This window comes from Genypterus blacodes, unplaced genomic scaffold, assembly GCF_046128005.1.
Source record: "Genypterus blacodes isolate CSIRO-AG114 ecotype Tasmania unplaced genomic scaffold, CSIRO-AGI_Gbla_v1 ptg000141l_1, whole genome shotgun sequence".
NCBI lineage: Eukaryota > Metazoa > Chordata > Actinopteri > Ophidiiformes > Ophidiidae > Genypterus > Genypterus blacodes.
The window spans coordinates 594,515-610,612 of record NW_027466943.1 but is presented as its reverse complement, the minus strand read 5'-3'; the positions used below and the strand labels follow the sequence as shown (position 1 = coordinate 610,612).

Sequence of the window (16,098 nt, the reverse complement as noted above, 5' to 3'; positions counted from 1 at the left end):
CAGAATGTCTAGACCAGGTAACATCATCGCTGATGTGCACACCAAGGAACTTAAAATGGGAAACTCTCTCCACTTCAACCCCATTGATGTGAATGGGGGCGTGGGGTCTCCTTTGTCTTGCCGACGTTGAGAGAGAGGTTGTTTTCCTGGCACCAGGTTGCCAAGACACTGACCTCCTCTCTGTACACGGTCATATTGCTGTTGGAGATGAGACCCAGGATGGTGGTGTCATCAGCAAATTTTATGATGACATTGGAGCTTCTTGTGGCCACACAGTCATGTGTGAGCAGGGTGTTTAGCAGGGGGCTGAGTACGCAGCCTTGGGGTACTCCAGTGCTCAGGGTCAGTTGGAGGAGGTGAGGTTACCCATTCTCACCACTTGGGGTCTGCCCGTCAGGTAGTCCAGGATCCAGTTGCAAAGGGAGTTGTAAAGACCCAGGATCCTGAGCTTGGGGACAAGCTTGGCTAGCACAATTATGTAGTCTACAAACAGCATCCTCACGTATGTGTCCACCTTATCCAGGTGGGAGAGGGCGGTGTGCACAGTCAGGGCGATGGCGTCGTTGATGGATCTGTTGATTGAAGGGTGTCCAGGGTGTAAGGAAGGGTGGAACAGATGTGGGTTCTGACTAGCCGTTCGAAGCACTTCATGATGTTGGATGTCAGTGCTACAGGGCGGTAGTCGTTCAGGCAGGTAATGGAGGGTTTTTTGGGTACAGGGACAATGGTGGTCTGTTTGAAGCTGGTGGGAACTACAGACAGGTTCAGGGAGAGGTTGAAGATAGAGGTGAATACTGGCCCTAGATGATTGGCGCACGCTCTGAGGACACGGCCTGGAATGCCATCTGGCCCTGTAGACTTCAATGGGTTTACTCTTATGAAAGCTCTCCTCAAGTCGGCCGTGGTTAGGGACAGAGTGCAGTTGTCCTGGTCCTCAGCTGGCCTCACTGTGGGGGTGCTATTGCTCGCCTCAAACAATGCGTAGAAGGGGATCATCCGGGAGAGAGGCGGCAGGCGGGGCATCACTGCTTTTCTTCCCCTTGTAGACTGTGATGGAGTTTATTCCCCATGCATCTGGGGTCAGGGCTGTGGTAAACAGACTCCAGCTTGTAGGACCTTTTGGCATCTCTGATGGCCCTCTGGAGGTCGTATCTGGATCTCCTCAAGGCCTCCAGGTCCCCTGAGTTGTAGGCAGACGATCGTGCCAATAGCTTAGCACGGACGCACCATTTACCCAGTGTTTCTGGTTTGGGAAACACACCTTACAGTGACCTTCGGAACATCATCGATGCACCTCGAGATGTAGGCAGAGACAGAGTCTGTGTATTCGTCGATGTCTCCATTGGCTGCATCACAGAACACCTGCCAGTCTATTTGGAAGCAGTCCTGGAGGATGGCGGTGGCATATAAAAGCTGCTTTGGTCTCAACATGGACATGGACATGGAAAGGACATGACACATACACACACACACACACACACACATATTATTGGCAGTTGTCTGAAGAGAGAGAGAAAGCAAGATCTTGTTTTTCTGAGTTTGTGCTTGAAGCTTGTGTTTGTGAATGAATTGGACAAAGTCAGACACGTCAGTACAGTCAGAATCAGCCAATCAGTGTGTGTGTGTGTGTGTGTGTGATTGTGTATGCGTGTGTATGTCTGTGCGTGCGTGTGAGTGTGTATGTGCAATTTCCCAGTAAAGCGGAAGAGGGGCTGAGGGAAGTTTCACATCCAAGGGTCTGTCCTTTGTTCTGTGCCACAGTGAATGCATTAGAAGCTTTTTATGAAAAGTCTCTCTGTGACTCAAGAGTCCCACTCTGCCCTGTGCCTCCATCCACTTCAATTTATTTCAGGATAGACTGGCAGCACTCCATTTGATCAAGGGATTCAGCTAAAAAGAACAAATCAAAGAAATAAAAAGATGTGTTTTTGAAGACTCCTAGCTTCAAACTACGTCATCCAGAAATGGCACTTGGCTTCCCGTGCACCTCCTGGTGGAAGTGTGAGATGTGAAAGCTGCATCTTTGTTGTTTAGAGATGCTGAGACATTTAGACAGCGATGCAGAGAGGGACCGGGATGAGGAGGGGGCTCTGCTTCTTCCCTCAGCCAAAGCTTTTAGTGAGAGTGTGCTATAATTTTCTAAAACAGGAAGAGTGACTGCATCAAGCTTCAAACAGCAGGACCTGCTCTTTGATCCACATCTTTTCATCAACATACTTCTCTATTGGTGTGTTAAGATTTTCCAATCTGCCGCCTGCCTTTATTAACAGCATTTGAACAAGAAAAGAGCTTCAGAATCAAGGATTTAAAGCACACAACTAAACTCCATGCTGTGAAATTAGAAATGTATTCATTTGCATATCTGCCTGAGGCACAAAAATCAAGAATGTCTGAATGTGTTCAGCTTAAAAAGGCTCAGAGAACAGGATGACTCATTTGCAATTCCCTGGATCAAAGATGCAAATGATAAGGATTGACACGAAAGCCTCCATCAGTGGCTGGATGCAGACTTGTGGCCTCAGCAGTACATTTGTTGTACACATGCTGGCAAGGGTCTAAATACAACTTTTTACACGAGTTGTAAGGCTTCCAGCCGTCTAAACTCCCCTTGAACCACTCAGATGCAGTTACAGAGAGGAAACATCTATGCACCTCGAAATTGCAAGTTGTTTATGAAATTTGAAATGAAGACAAACTTGTTGGACCACTTTAATGTGTCACTTCAACCAGGAAAATGCGAAGTATTTCCTTCCATGGTACCCATCATTTGTGATGTGGCTCGGTACAAAGGACTGGAGGCGTATTTGGCAACAGAAGCCAGTGATCCGCACTGTCATGGCAGCATCATGGCACAGCTACCAGCTTCAGCATTACTCCACAAGTTATAAATCTATATGAGAAACAATAGTGGAAAGGTGTGGCAAAGCAATATTATTAATAAGAAGAGGAAGAATTGGGTGTGATGTATTTTACTTGGATGTCTTTTAATAATCTGTTAACTATACAGATCATGTTTTTGATTAAAAACATAATAAATGAATGCATCCAATTAAGGCCTGAATTCTGTTTTTAGGCCCTTCTACTTAATTTTTGGTCGGAGAAACATTTTTGTTCATGTTATAAACTAAATTGGTACTTGCACATTTTCTTTAGATTCAATAGAGGAAAAGCAACCAGGGCTGTGAGTGGCAGGACCTCCCATCAGCTAAATGACTTTCTCCTCCAGTAGAGAGACATTGCCACTATTTCAAGCAGGTGTGAACATCGCATAAATGACAGTTTGTGATGTGCTCAGCCTTGGTGGTTGATTAAAATGATGTCCTGAACAGCAAATGTCATTGAAAATTGTGGCTCAACTTGAGCTATGCTGACACGTTTTGTCCTGGGAGCGGCATCCCTCAGATGAGACTGTGGCCTAGGGATTTAAAATGAGGTGCAGGTATGAGGTGTTTGCTGTCCATGGCACCGTCGGAGCAGAGCAGCCTATTTGCTGCTCCGTGTAGTGTGATGAGTGATTCAATAATGGGTAGCTGACCTGGCAACACTTCCAATGCATGTTTCTGTGTTAATCAGTTCCCCTAAGATTTCAGAATTTCACAATTTTGTTTTGGTGATCTTTGCAGTCAAAATCACTGTGTTTGCTGCTGTAATTTCCTGAATTTTGCATTCATGTTTGTGATCTTTTTCCCATCACAACTTTTGGACCATTTATTTACATTTACAAAGTTTAACTGGATCTTTAAATGAAGTGAAATGACACTGTATAACATCATTCCTTCACCTCTGTTTTACGCTACAATCAACTTCTGATACACATCAGCACTACCACATAAAGATTGGAATGAAAGTGGAGATCTGGGCCGATCACACCCCGAATTTGATAATCGTTGCATAATTTTGGGAAATTTGTGCAGTAAAATTGGAAATGATGTGGTCATTATACAGCACAATTGTAAATTATGCAGTAACCCAAAGAAACGTGGCATATTGTTGGATTTGAATTTGCCCTCCCTCTATGTTATTGGTCAATCAGCTATAGCGACAACCTCCACTAACCAATCATCTAACTGCTGTCCAAAATTTGAACATGCTCCTTTTACCTCCAGTCGACCTTCAAAGACAATCCAACGCTCACACCTCCACCCTCCTGTTCCTCCAATATTCATCTGAGCCAACAACAAAGAGCCATCTAGTTTCTAAAACTGCCAAACAAATCCACATCTCATCCATCCACCTCTGCAGCTTTACCACCCTCAGTGTGAAGACGAGGGTGGGAATCATTCTTATTCATCTGGTATCATCGCTTGACAAAAACATTTTTACCGATGGGCTCTAATCGCCAAAGACTTTCTACTTACTCTCTATTCTTCCAACTGTGTATTTGTTAACAACAAATCATTTAAATAACATCAACTCATGTATTCCTTTTCTTTCAATTTGTCTCTCCTAATTGAACTGATATTGTGGGGAAATTTGTCTCCACAGTTTACAGAATTGTCACATCACATCACATACCCATACAGATAAACACATGACATACAGTATGTGGAAGTACACACATGAAGTATAAGTAGGCTACAATGCAGACAGCTCATTTTTCTATCATATCAGTCTGCATAGCTGCCAGTTTTCTTTAATGTGGAAGAAGCTAGAGCAGGAGGCAGAGCACCACAGCAGCTGACTGTTCCTGTAACCTAAAGCTATTCCTGTGTATCAGCAGTTGTGTAGGAAATCTATAAGTAATTACATAGTTGATTATAATGAACTGGGCTGAACTAGACTGGATTGAATGTGTCTGAAGCTCGAGCTTAATGCAAAGCTGCATGAGTGTCGACTGAGGCCGGTGTGTGAAATGTTGTCACACATTTAACTATTAAAAGGAAATTTCCTTTATCTGATTATGCAAAATTATGGCTGGTTAATTATAAAACATTTTCAACAGGGTTGCTATTTCCAAGTTTAGGTAGAGAAATACTAACTCAGCATCATTCAGGATGTAGCCTCTGGCTCAGATTAGGTCTCATTATTTCATATTTTCTGCCAGGAACAGAAGTCTCAAAAAAAGGCTCAATGCCATGTCAATGTACAGAGCGTTCATCCTAGAGAATGCAAATTAAGCTTATGTTATACGTCTGTCTGCATCCTTTTTCCTTTTGTGTGTTTCCCAGGTCCGAGCTTTGCTTCTCAGCAGGAGGAAATTGCTGCCCACTGTATCTGATCACTGCCAGGGGGGTTTGGGCTTCGTATTGGCCTCTTGCAGGGCCCACGCTTACCCTCCAGTTTACTGCTCTCAACTCAGAGACACACTAAACCTTCAGGGGGAACAAAGTGACCTTGCTGCAGTAGCTGTTCAAGGAAAACAAACATGTCTACAACTTCAATATGGGACATAAAAATATTTCTTTCACCGCGCTAGTGTCTGAATACTGATCATCTGAAAGCAATGCACCGTGGGAAAGGCTAGGGAACTAAAATAGTTTTTGCATTTAGAACCTTAGTGATGAGCTAATGAAGCCTGATGAAGCTTTTCATTCCCAAATTGTCCAAATTGGTTCTTGCACACATGAAGACATTGATCTCATTACTTCCATGGACTAAATAGCCTCTTGGACACACACAATAAGCCTCTGCAAACTCTCCACTGTGGGTTGATTGGCTCCCTCTGGGCCCAAGTCAAAGAGACTGATAAGATCTGTGCACATATTCTGAGACGTTTGGTCTGTCAAGAGTCATTCGTTTTCATTTAAGATGAACAGGTTGATATCCTCTTTGCTGAACATGATACATTTCCAAAACACTATCCGAGGAGGAAAATCTCAAGGCTCTCTGTGGATTGTCCGCTGAGAGAAGATTGACCACTTTGCTTAGTAAAGTGGCGAAATGTGTTACCTTGAGTGACTTGAGTCACACCGCACAGTGTTACTGGAACACAGAGTGACAAAGAGAGGAACTTTACTATTGAGAGTCTGTGCACGCTTCATTTCATCCTCTTCCTCCTCCAGTCTGAGTCTGAGAAATCCACCAGAGGCACACGGACATCTAATAATCATCACACTCATTGTGATGGATGGTTATGGAGAAGCTGGCCTGATCATTATCATTATCAATGTATAACTGAGCTTGATCCATCTGGAAGTGCCCACGCACACACACGCGCGCACACACGCGCGCGCGCACACACACACACACACACACACACACACACACACACACACTATATCTGCAGCACACTATCCTCTAGCTTGCTGTCCTCTGAAACAGTGACGTCAGGGAGGGAGGTGTGGGCAGAATCTCACAATACTTAAGAGAGGAAACCTGCACGCCTTTCAACTTGACCTTCAGTGACAGTCGCTTTGCAGAGAGGCAGAAACCTTCCCAGCCCAGGTGACTGAATAGCTGTTTACAATGAGTTTGACCAGCTGTGCAGCACATGACTGATGGGCGGAGGCAAACAGCTGTACATCACAGGAGAAGTGTCAACACCTGACATGAGAAAATGATTCCTAGATTCGCCACGTTTTATGGTTTTGGTTGAAACGTCTGCTGCTCCTGGAATGATTAAACGCTGCGTCAGATCCATTCGTCAGATAATGATTGAAGACGTGGATTAGAAATGTGATGGCGCTGTGCAGGTGTTTCTTCATTTTTATAAATACTTTGTTGATATAAAATTCCATTAGTTTTGCAATTGATGTAATAAACAGAATCAAACCATCAAAATGATCCAGCCTCATGTTACATTTATGGCAAATTTCCCATTTCCTTATGGATTCTCTCACATAAGAGATTCAAACAGTTGTGGGCAGGAATTTTCTAGATAAACATGTTGACAGTGTTCATTTATCTCTTCCAGTTGAGGGGACTTGCGGTCATTTATTATCTGTGATGCATTGCACCGCAGATGCACTGTGAGAACGCTGGTTCATTCTAAATGCGTTATATGTGTGTGTAGGTGTGTGTGAGACTGATACTCTCAGAAGAGTCGGCCCTGATCCATCACTGGAGATTGATACTCTCTCTCTCTCTCTCTCTCTCTCTCTCTCTCTCTCTCACACGCACACGCACACGCACACGCACACGCACACGCACACACACACGCACGGACACACACACACACGCACACACACACACACACATCAGGAAATAATCAGGTCCAAGCTTTTTTATGCTCAAGTGAATGACTTTGTAAAGAAGAGAATTAGTATCTGCAAAGTTTCACCAAAAATCAAGTTTAATACCAGAGCTGCTTTTATAGCGCAACAAACAAACATTCACAGTAGAAATACTCTGACCACACACACACACACACACACACACACACACACACACACACACACACACACACTCAGAGACAATCACAATACAGACAATTGCTTCCAGCCTGATGGCTTTGAACACAAATAACAAATAACATGTGTGTGTGTGTGTGTGTGTGTGTGTGTGTGTGTGTGTGTGTGTGTGTGTGTGTGTGTGTGTATTACAGCTATGAATCTCAGGTCTGATGAAGCACACCGGCCACCCGTTGCGCCTTCACAGTATGACATTTATGTCACCTGGACTAATCCCTAAAGCCGCTGTAATAACTGGAACACAAACAAGAGAGTGAGTGGGACAGAGAGAGAGAAAGAGAGAGAGACACCATGAGTGAGACAGAGAGAGGGGAGGGGGGGGGGATGAGAAAGAGAGAGAAAGGGAGAGAGAGCAAGAGTGAGAGAGAGTGAGTGAGTGAGTGAGTGAGTGAGTGAGTGAGTGAGAGAGAGAGAGACCATGAGTGAGACAGAGAGAGAGAGGGGGGAGTGAGAAAGAGAGAGGGGGGGGAGAGGCCAATATCTTCAGTCTTTTCATATTAATGTTTGTTTGCGGTTTCATTAATAATAGATTTTACCATCTTCAGTCAAGCAGGTCCACTGAACAATATGGTGATATGTGTGACAGACTGCTATCAGGTGACAGAAAACAGTTTGAGCAGACGGGTAATGTCAGTACAAATTAGGTTGTTCGCATATCCTGAGAACAATGAGAAGAAAGACAAAGTTGTGTGAAAAGAAAGAGATGGAGCTGCCGCCTCCTCCTCCTCCTCCTCCTCCTCCTCCTCCTCCTCCTCCTCCAGGACAGACGTGAGCAGTGCTGTGCGCCGGAGCTTTAACTTAGTTTCACCCTTTCTCCCCCAAACTATAATTGAGGCTTTAACTCAGAAGTGCCAGCTTATCTGATGGCAGCAGCTCCAGTGTGGACAGACAGCCAAAGGGACACACCAAATCTTGTCTTGGGCTTTTCGTTTGTCGTCGAGAAAGAGATCACCTTCAGTGTGACTTGGGTTCTGTTGAAACACACAATCCCCACATTTTAACTGAATTTGATCCCTACTGATTTTATTAAAGGCGCCCGTTTCCAGGGAGTTTTGATATTGCAGCTGTTGCCTGTGAGGTTAGGAGGTGACATTTGAATAAAGAGTGAAATGAGCTGCAGTGAGAGAACAAAACCAGTCAGTCAGTCAGTCACCCCTATTTTCGGTTTTCCATGTTGGATGGTTTGTCATCTGCAGTCTACCCAGTGTGTGTGTGTGTGTGTGTGTGTGTGTGTGTGTGTGCTTGTGTGTGCGTGTGCGTGCGCGTGTGCGTGTGCATGTATGTGTGTACACATGACATGTCACACTGAGTGAATGTGCACAAATGGTGGCAGGCAATAATGCACCTCAGTTGTAAAATGAGGCCCAGTCTGACCGATAGGCAGACGTGATGTGATGAAAATTGCCTTTCTGTTCTCTCAGCATCTCTCTGTTTCTCCATCACCACCTGACAGCTCGTGATAGACAATCAGCTTTCAGCGGTTGCTAGATGTGTCTTTCTATTAAATGTCTATTCTCATTATGTCCAAATTCTCAGGTCAACGCCTCACATTGAAAATGGATTCATATACGTTTGAGCATAGCATGTTGCCGAGGACAGATCACTGTGGAGGCAAAGCTTAAGTGTTTCAACCGTGTAATTTAGTTTTCTGAAGCAGAAACAGAATTGACTTTTGAACATTTCTTTCACTTGCCAGAGGCTTGACTCAGTCCTGGAGTCATTATACATTTTCTACCCATGTAGCAAAAATGGTTGTGATTTGAAACAGAATTCGACACACGACTCTCTTAGTGTTTACAGTAGAGCTTAAACAAAGGCTGTTTTAATTGAAGTCATAAACACTCACATCATCTTTTGATTTGTTTGCCAGCCAAGACGTTAAATGTTCATTTCTAGCACGCGTTTCAGCACCGGCAAGGTCCCATTATTAATGTGTTCTGTCGCTTGACAGCCACAAAATTACAGATGGCGAGCTGGCAAATGTAACACGAGTTCAGCACAGTGTAATTTTCAGCTGCAGATTGACCACCTGCCTCCTGAGTGTAATTCAAAATTATTATGGCAGTTTATTAGTCCCTGGCCTCTGACTGAATTCCAATAATCAATAAACTATTTGATAACTCACTGCACATTCTGACAAGGTGAATTACATTTCAGATTTCCCATCATTCTCACCAAAATATCTCCCATGAATCACATATTTAAAGGCATATGAACTGTTGTGTTGAAACAGTGCAGTCTATGCTATAGTATACACAATTAAATCAAAGTTCCACATAGTTGTAAAAGTTGTTCTAAAATCCTCTCAGTCCCACGGAACAATTCTTTACTCTGTGGTTACATCTGAGGGCTTTAACGACCACTGGTGCTGTTCATCAAGGATCTATGTTTGGTCCACATGCTTCACCCAAGGTATGCCCATGATACACACAGCTATCAATCAGCTACACTGCATCAGTCAGTCTGTTTTAAGTAAGTGCCAAAATGACCTAAAACTTAATAAAGCAGGCAAAACAAAACGAATGAAGCCTCACATTCTTTAAATACTAACTTCGCTGTCAGACATTGCCAGAATAAGAGATTGTCTGTCTGTCTGTCTGTCTGTCTGTCTGTAACAAATTTGTTCATGCCTACATTTTTAAAAGTTTTGATTATTGTGATGTTGTTTTTCTGGTCTTCCCAAGAAAGTGTCCGGGTTCAAAGATGGCAGATCATATCACACCGGTTCTTAAATCTGCACTGCTACTTAGTTTTAGCTTGGCTCATATATATGTTGATCCAGTACGAACCTGCTAGGACACTTAGATCATCAAGGGACTGGTCTATTGATAGGAGACAAGCTGTACTGAGAAAAGCCCAGATAATAAATGGCTCCAAATATAAACCTAGCTTGGCACAAAACCCACTCATCGCAAGCTGATGTTGGAAAGGTGAAGATGAATGTCACCTGTCAACATAATAACAATCCAATGCACATACGCATGTTTTCGAAGAATCAACTTCAGGAAAAAAGTCTTCCAGTGGAATGACCTTGAGAGGAAACAATGATGACAGCTGAACTGGAGGGGCTCATCACCATCACAACTGCATCACAATTGCACTGATTCAGACTTGTTAAGTCCCAATTCTGTTCGAAAACCAGAGGCTGCTTCCACAAAATACGCCTTACAGTCAAATTGCATCAGACTAGTTTCTCTGTAAATGTCAGCTTGGTTGAGGATATACAGCATAATACCGTGTGATTTGATTCTAAAATTACACCACTGACTAACTATGGCGCTGTGTTGTGACAGTGACATAAACAGGAGAGTAATTCTATTTCACACTCCTGGTGAAATGCATGTTTTAATCTGTTGGAGCACCAGGGGCTGTTCTGAGCTGCAGCATGAGTGAAATGGGGCTCCAGGGTGCCATGGTTCTCTCTCGCCCTCTCTGCCCAGTTGATAACTAAGACCACTTTTTATGTTCTCCTATGGCTCCACGAGGACACGGGGACTATTATGCTCACACATAAGTATTGCTATATTAACAGGTGAAAAACCACTGTCTTGTTGCTTGGAAGAGAACACAGCAAAATCTCCATTTGATCAATTCATTTGTATCTAGACAGAGTCACAGAAGGGTCATGTCATCTGTCAGTGTAACTTCACGCAGGAAGTAGTCATACGTCATGACTTCAGTGGAAATAGAGATGAGTGATGTTGCTTTTAGTGCAGGTAGAGATACACTGGAGTGCTGTCATGATTACTCAGGTTTATGAGAGGAACATAATAACCCATCTTCATCACCTGAGAGAGGGGGGGAGAGAGAGAGAGAGAGAGAGAGAGAGAGAGAGAGAGAGAGAGAGAGAGAGACCAATATCTTCAATCTTCAGTCTTTTCATCGTTTGTGTGGAGCTTTAGATTGACTTTCTGGTAATTGAGTGTATATCCTTTGAAAGCCCTTAACCCTAAACCACATGAGCTGTTGACAAAAAGCTACACCAATCAATTCCAACTGGACTTAAAAATGCTTTCTGGAAATTTTTGGTTTTTGGTTTTCATTTGTATATTGGGGTCTGTGGGGCCCCTGAAGAAGTGAGATACAAATTTAAAATGTTTCGAATTTTACAAAAAAGAGTGGATGAGACTTGCAAATGGTATCCAACTACATGAAGCTTTTTTTCAGGTTTTGCCAAAAGAGTGATTTATTTGACAAATTGGCTTAGGCCACTGGGCATTTTGTTCAGAGAATGTGGTTTAGGGTTTTAGCAATTCAGAAGAACTGTATTTTTTCTTGCAGGGACAGAGATCACAAACTTGCTTTGCTTGCACTCATGAATAATATGCTGATGCGTTCTTGCTCAAATGCACATGTACAAAGTTACATCTCAAATCAGAAGTCACTGCAACTTACAAGGATGACGAAGTGGCTCATTTTTTCAAACCTCTTTAATATTTAAACGCCGTGGTACCCTTCCAGGTTTCTCCTCGGTAAAGGGAACAAAACTCCACAAAGTGTTTACTGCCTCCAGCTTCCGTGCGTCACTTTCTTCCTTTTCCAAAGTTTGACACTGAATCTGGTTGGAAAATAGTTGCTGCACTCAGCATCTGCCTTGAGCATGTCAGGCTCTCACAACAGGACTACATCCAGAAAAAGAACAGATTTATGGGTGCCCTGCAGGAATACACAACTTGTTGAACTACCTGATGGTCCATGGTTTTAAATTCATATTAAAAGATTTATAAGAGTGAAGGATTTAATTAGCATTTATTTGTGCTGTTATGGATCTATATGCACAAAGCTTGATATACATGTCACGCAGTGTCGATGTCATGACCTTTTTTACTTAATTAACCTTTTCAGGAAGGATTCAGGATGAGCTCTTTATCTTTTAATTTGTCTCACACGTTGAAGGAGAATTATGATTAGAAGGACTGACAAGCTAATTTCAACTGCACTCTTGTTTGTATCCTGTCCCCTACTAAGCTTTAATACACACACACACAGTCAATCAAAGATGTGTGTGTGTAATAAATTTTGAACTCTAAAATATGGCTTGAGATCAAAAATGTATACGTACAGAAAAAGTACAATTTTGGCATATTGAGCTTCCGTGTCAATTTTTGTGTAAATCAAGCCTTTCCTCATAAAGTTAAAAACCACTTTTTGCAACCACGGACCTTTCAACATGGGGTGTGCTCAGACTCAGACAAAGTGGGCAACATGAAACACGGCTACAGCAGCCATGCTTGTGTATAAAAGTTGAAAAAGGGGACAAAGGGGTCGTTTTGCTAACCTTTGCACTTTGTCACAGTCTGCTGCAGAGGCTCTTTTGAAAAACTTACTATATTGTAAATATTGGGATGATCAATTACAATGTATGGATGACAAAATGAGGAAAAAAGAGGAAAATTGTCAATTTCAATGATACAATTATGGAAATGTTCAACACCTGAGTTTGTAATAATAAATGTGTTGCTTTGCTGCAGCGCTTTGTTGTAGGATTGCGGATCAGTTTCCCATTAACTGTGCTGAACTATGGCAAATTGGGCTGTTTTCCAGTATGAAGTGATGGATGGTTGACTGTGAAAATTAAACCTGTGTACAACATTGGCAGCAAGTTGACTCCAAATAGGGCCATCATTTACAGAATATGAACTAATGTCTTCACTTTGTCATCCTGCAGCCCACACAGAGACCACTGTGCTCAGATTTATCACAAAAATGGTCTGTTTAGTTAATGTTGTGAGACAAATCCTTATGCTTCACTTCACATCATTACAGTCCCATGTAAACACTGCTGCTATTTCTACTTCATGTTGCATGACTATGGTCTATAGCCTACACACTCCATAGGTTGACTCCAAAATACAATTTGATCTGCGCTGGAAACTAAACAAATTAGATGACGAGTCGGCTTGAAAGTGACTCATTGTTGCGCTGTGTCATGCTGCAATTAGCTGCACTTAACACATTTGCTGTCAAAGTCTGGACCTCATGTTGAACAGGTGAAGGGGGCATGTTGAGAACTAACCAGCAGCAAGGAAAGAAAGGTTGACGGTAAAAGTATGTGCTTGGTCATTCTGAAGAGTGAATGAAATATACAATAACGCCCAGAACATGAAGGTAAAAATGATTGAAGATAGAAGTGACAGTTTTGAATCTCCGATTTGCTGCATCTTACCAGTGTAATCCACCCTCCAAACGCCAAACTGCGTCACTTTAAGCAACTGAAATATCATATCAATATGACAACAGCATAACAGCAACTGTCAAATCTACATCCCTGTAAAAGTGACTGCATGAGAGTCGTGTCGATCCAAACTACCTCTGATACAGAAATTAAAACGCATGAATGGCGAAGCTGGTATAAAATCATAAAGATGAAGTAAGACGATTCGGTTACAGTCGTGCCTCGATAGTAAATGAGTCATATCATAACAATACCATCTCTGGTTGTAAGACAATGGCCTGCGGTTCATATTGTTTCACTAACCTTCAATAAGACAGTAAATACAAGTCTGTAATTTGGTTTCTTTTTGAAGCCTTTAGATAGCAGAAATGTATGCTCCACCCACATTGAAGGCATATGAGGTGTAGCTTTGATTCTACTCAATTAGCAGGAACTTATATTGTCAGTGAAAGAATTCATCATCACACCTTTTCCCCTTTTGCTCCTCCTCATCCGCTGCTGACTGGAGAAGGTCTGAGGGAGTTGACAGTGTTGAGTGACTGAGGGCAGGAGGCGAAGGAAGTTGTTAGCAGGGAGTTCATTGACATTCATCTGTGATTCCGCGGTTTAGATAAGATGAGGGCCAATTTTGGAGAGAATTAAAGAGGAAGTGCTCTGATGAAAGTTTGTCAGCCCTGAAATTCGTAATAATTTCAGAGCTATTTGTTCTACTTATCTCTTCGAGAGGCTTTACACACCACAACTTCATGCGTGTAGGCTGATCAGAAGTGTGAACTTCCAATGGGAGATTGGTTGTTCAGACCCCTTCAGGGGGCGGCCATGTCGGGTAATCGTCTGGGAAAACACCAGCGGACAGATAAGAAATGAATAAGCATTGTAAATTCTAGCTGCACTGTGAACACTGCTATCTTCACAGCTGTTGTGCTCTGGCCTGTAGGTGTGTGTACACAGCTGAATCCTCCAGCACGGAACCACATTCTCCAGGTTGCTCCACTGGTGTTTGGTGATGTGGTCTTTAGGGTGGACCAAGTGCTGTCAGTTTGCGCTGCGAGCTTCACGTCAGCCAGCAAAGAGCCACCCCTGATCTATGACATCTGGCTGTTGTACAGCGACTTCAGTACTTTTGAAGTGGTGTAAATGATTTTTACTTTTAATTTTGGCTTGTGGAGTAGAAGGGTAAGAATATTGGCTAATAAGAACAAAATGAACATGCCAGCGGGTGACACTCAACAGCTGGAAGAGGCTTTGGGTCCATGTAACTGTAGGTATTAGTGTCACTGATGTAGAGAACTGAATTAAAGTGTCTCTCTCTCTCTCTTGCTCTCTCTCTCTCTCTGGCATACACATAATCCTCTGCCTTAGTGTTCCTCTTTGATACACGAACAGTTACAACAGCTGAACAGCAGCAGTTGGTGGTTCTTGGACAGCAGGGGGTCATTTCAGCTTTAAGGGATTTGAGGAACAATCACACTACTCCCAGGAGGAAATCAACTCTTCAGTTCACACTTAACACACTGACCATCATTGTTTTCCTTCACGCTTGTGTTTGTTTTTGTGTGGCCCACGTAGGTTACTGCCTCGCTTCAGTCTTTTAAGTTACAGATGTAACACTGTGTAAATTAGTTTAATGGAGCAGCAGCAGTATAAACTCTCCTCACCACAAAGCCCTCAGGTACTCAGGCTGTTGCTTTGTTTGTGCATGTGAGCAGCCTAAATAAATGTGTGTGTGTGTCTGTGAAATGTGAAACTAATATGAGAGCATGCCTGAGGTTATGGGCGTCCATTCATCACAGTGCTTCATAGGGGTGTAAATAATCTCATGGTTTATATTTGATACAGAAACACACACACACACACATACACTCCACCAATTCCAACCGATTCAGTGTTGCGTGCGTGTTATTTTTGTACATGAAAATATGTGTTGTGCATGTTGTTTTCAACATTTGGTTTTGAGAAAAAGGTTGTTGAGAAACTTGTCTTAGCAATTGGGGATAAATGGTCCCGACAGCTTTGCCATCTGAGATTAATCAGCCACCAGCAGAGAGGCAGAGTGAGCGTTTAAGAGAGGTTGGGTGGGGAGAGAAGGTGAGGACGTGGTGACGCTGATTCTGCTTAACTCACTCAGATCACACACTCCAGTAATTCGTACTTCACTGAACCTGTAAACTCACAGTGATCACAATATATAGCCACATCAAACACAATAAGCTCACTCGCATGCACGCACACACACACACACACACATTGGACCAGTGCCTATTTTATCTCAGAAGTTGTTTAACTAATTAACACTGGCACCGCTTTAGTACAGCCATATTTTTAACTGCTAGTATCCTCACTGCTGCCAGCAATGTTTTCTGATAGCAGGTGCAGAAGCTGGAAGAAAGTAAAGGAGATTATCGCATTGTTGCTTGTTTTATACACCATGGGCACAATAACAGCGACACCTGCACTGTTCAAATGCGATAACTGCAGTAAATATCACCGTCGCAAAGCCTACAATTCTCTGTTCTTCTCAAGGGAAAACGTGAGGCTTTTGTTGTATATTTTCATCTTTACCTCAGCCAAGGA

The 16,098-nt window shown here is 42.8% G+C and overlaps 1 protein-coding gene across 1 annotated transcript in view; it reads left to right on the top strand.

Moving 5' to 3' along the window:
* The first annotated feature begins 433 nt into the window (after window positions 1–433).
* The window catches only part of hsd17b3 (hydroxysteroid (17-beta) dehydrogenase 3), a 122,324-nt gene continuing 106,659 nt past the window's right edge, over window positions 434–16,098 (top strand). The window contains exon 1 of the mRNA XM_076165128.1: window positions 434–439. The gene's annotated coding sequence lies outside the window, so the exon portion shown is untranslated. The remainder of the gene's footprint in view (window positions 440–16,098) is intronic.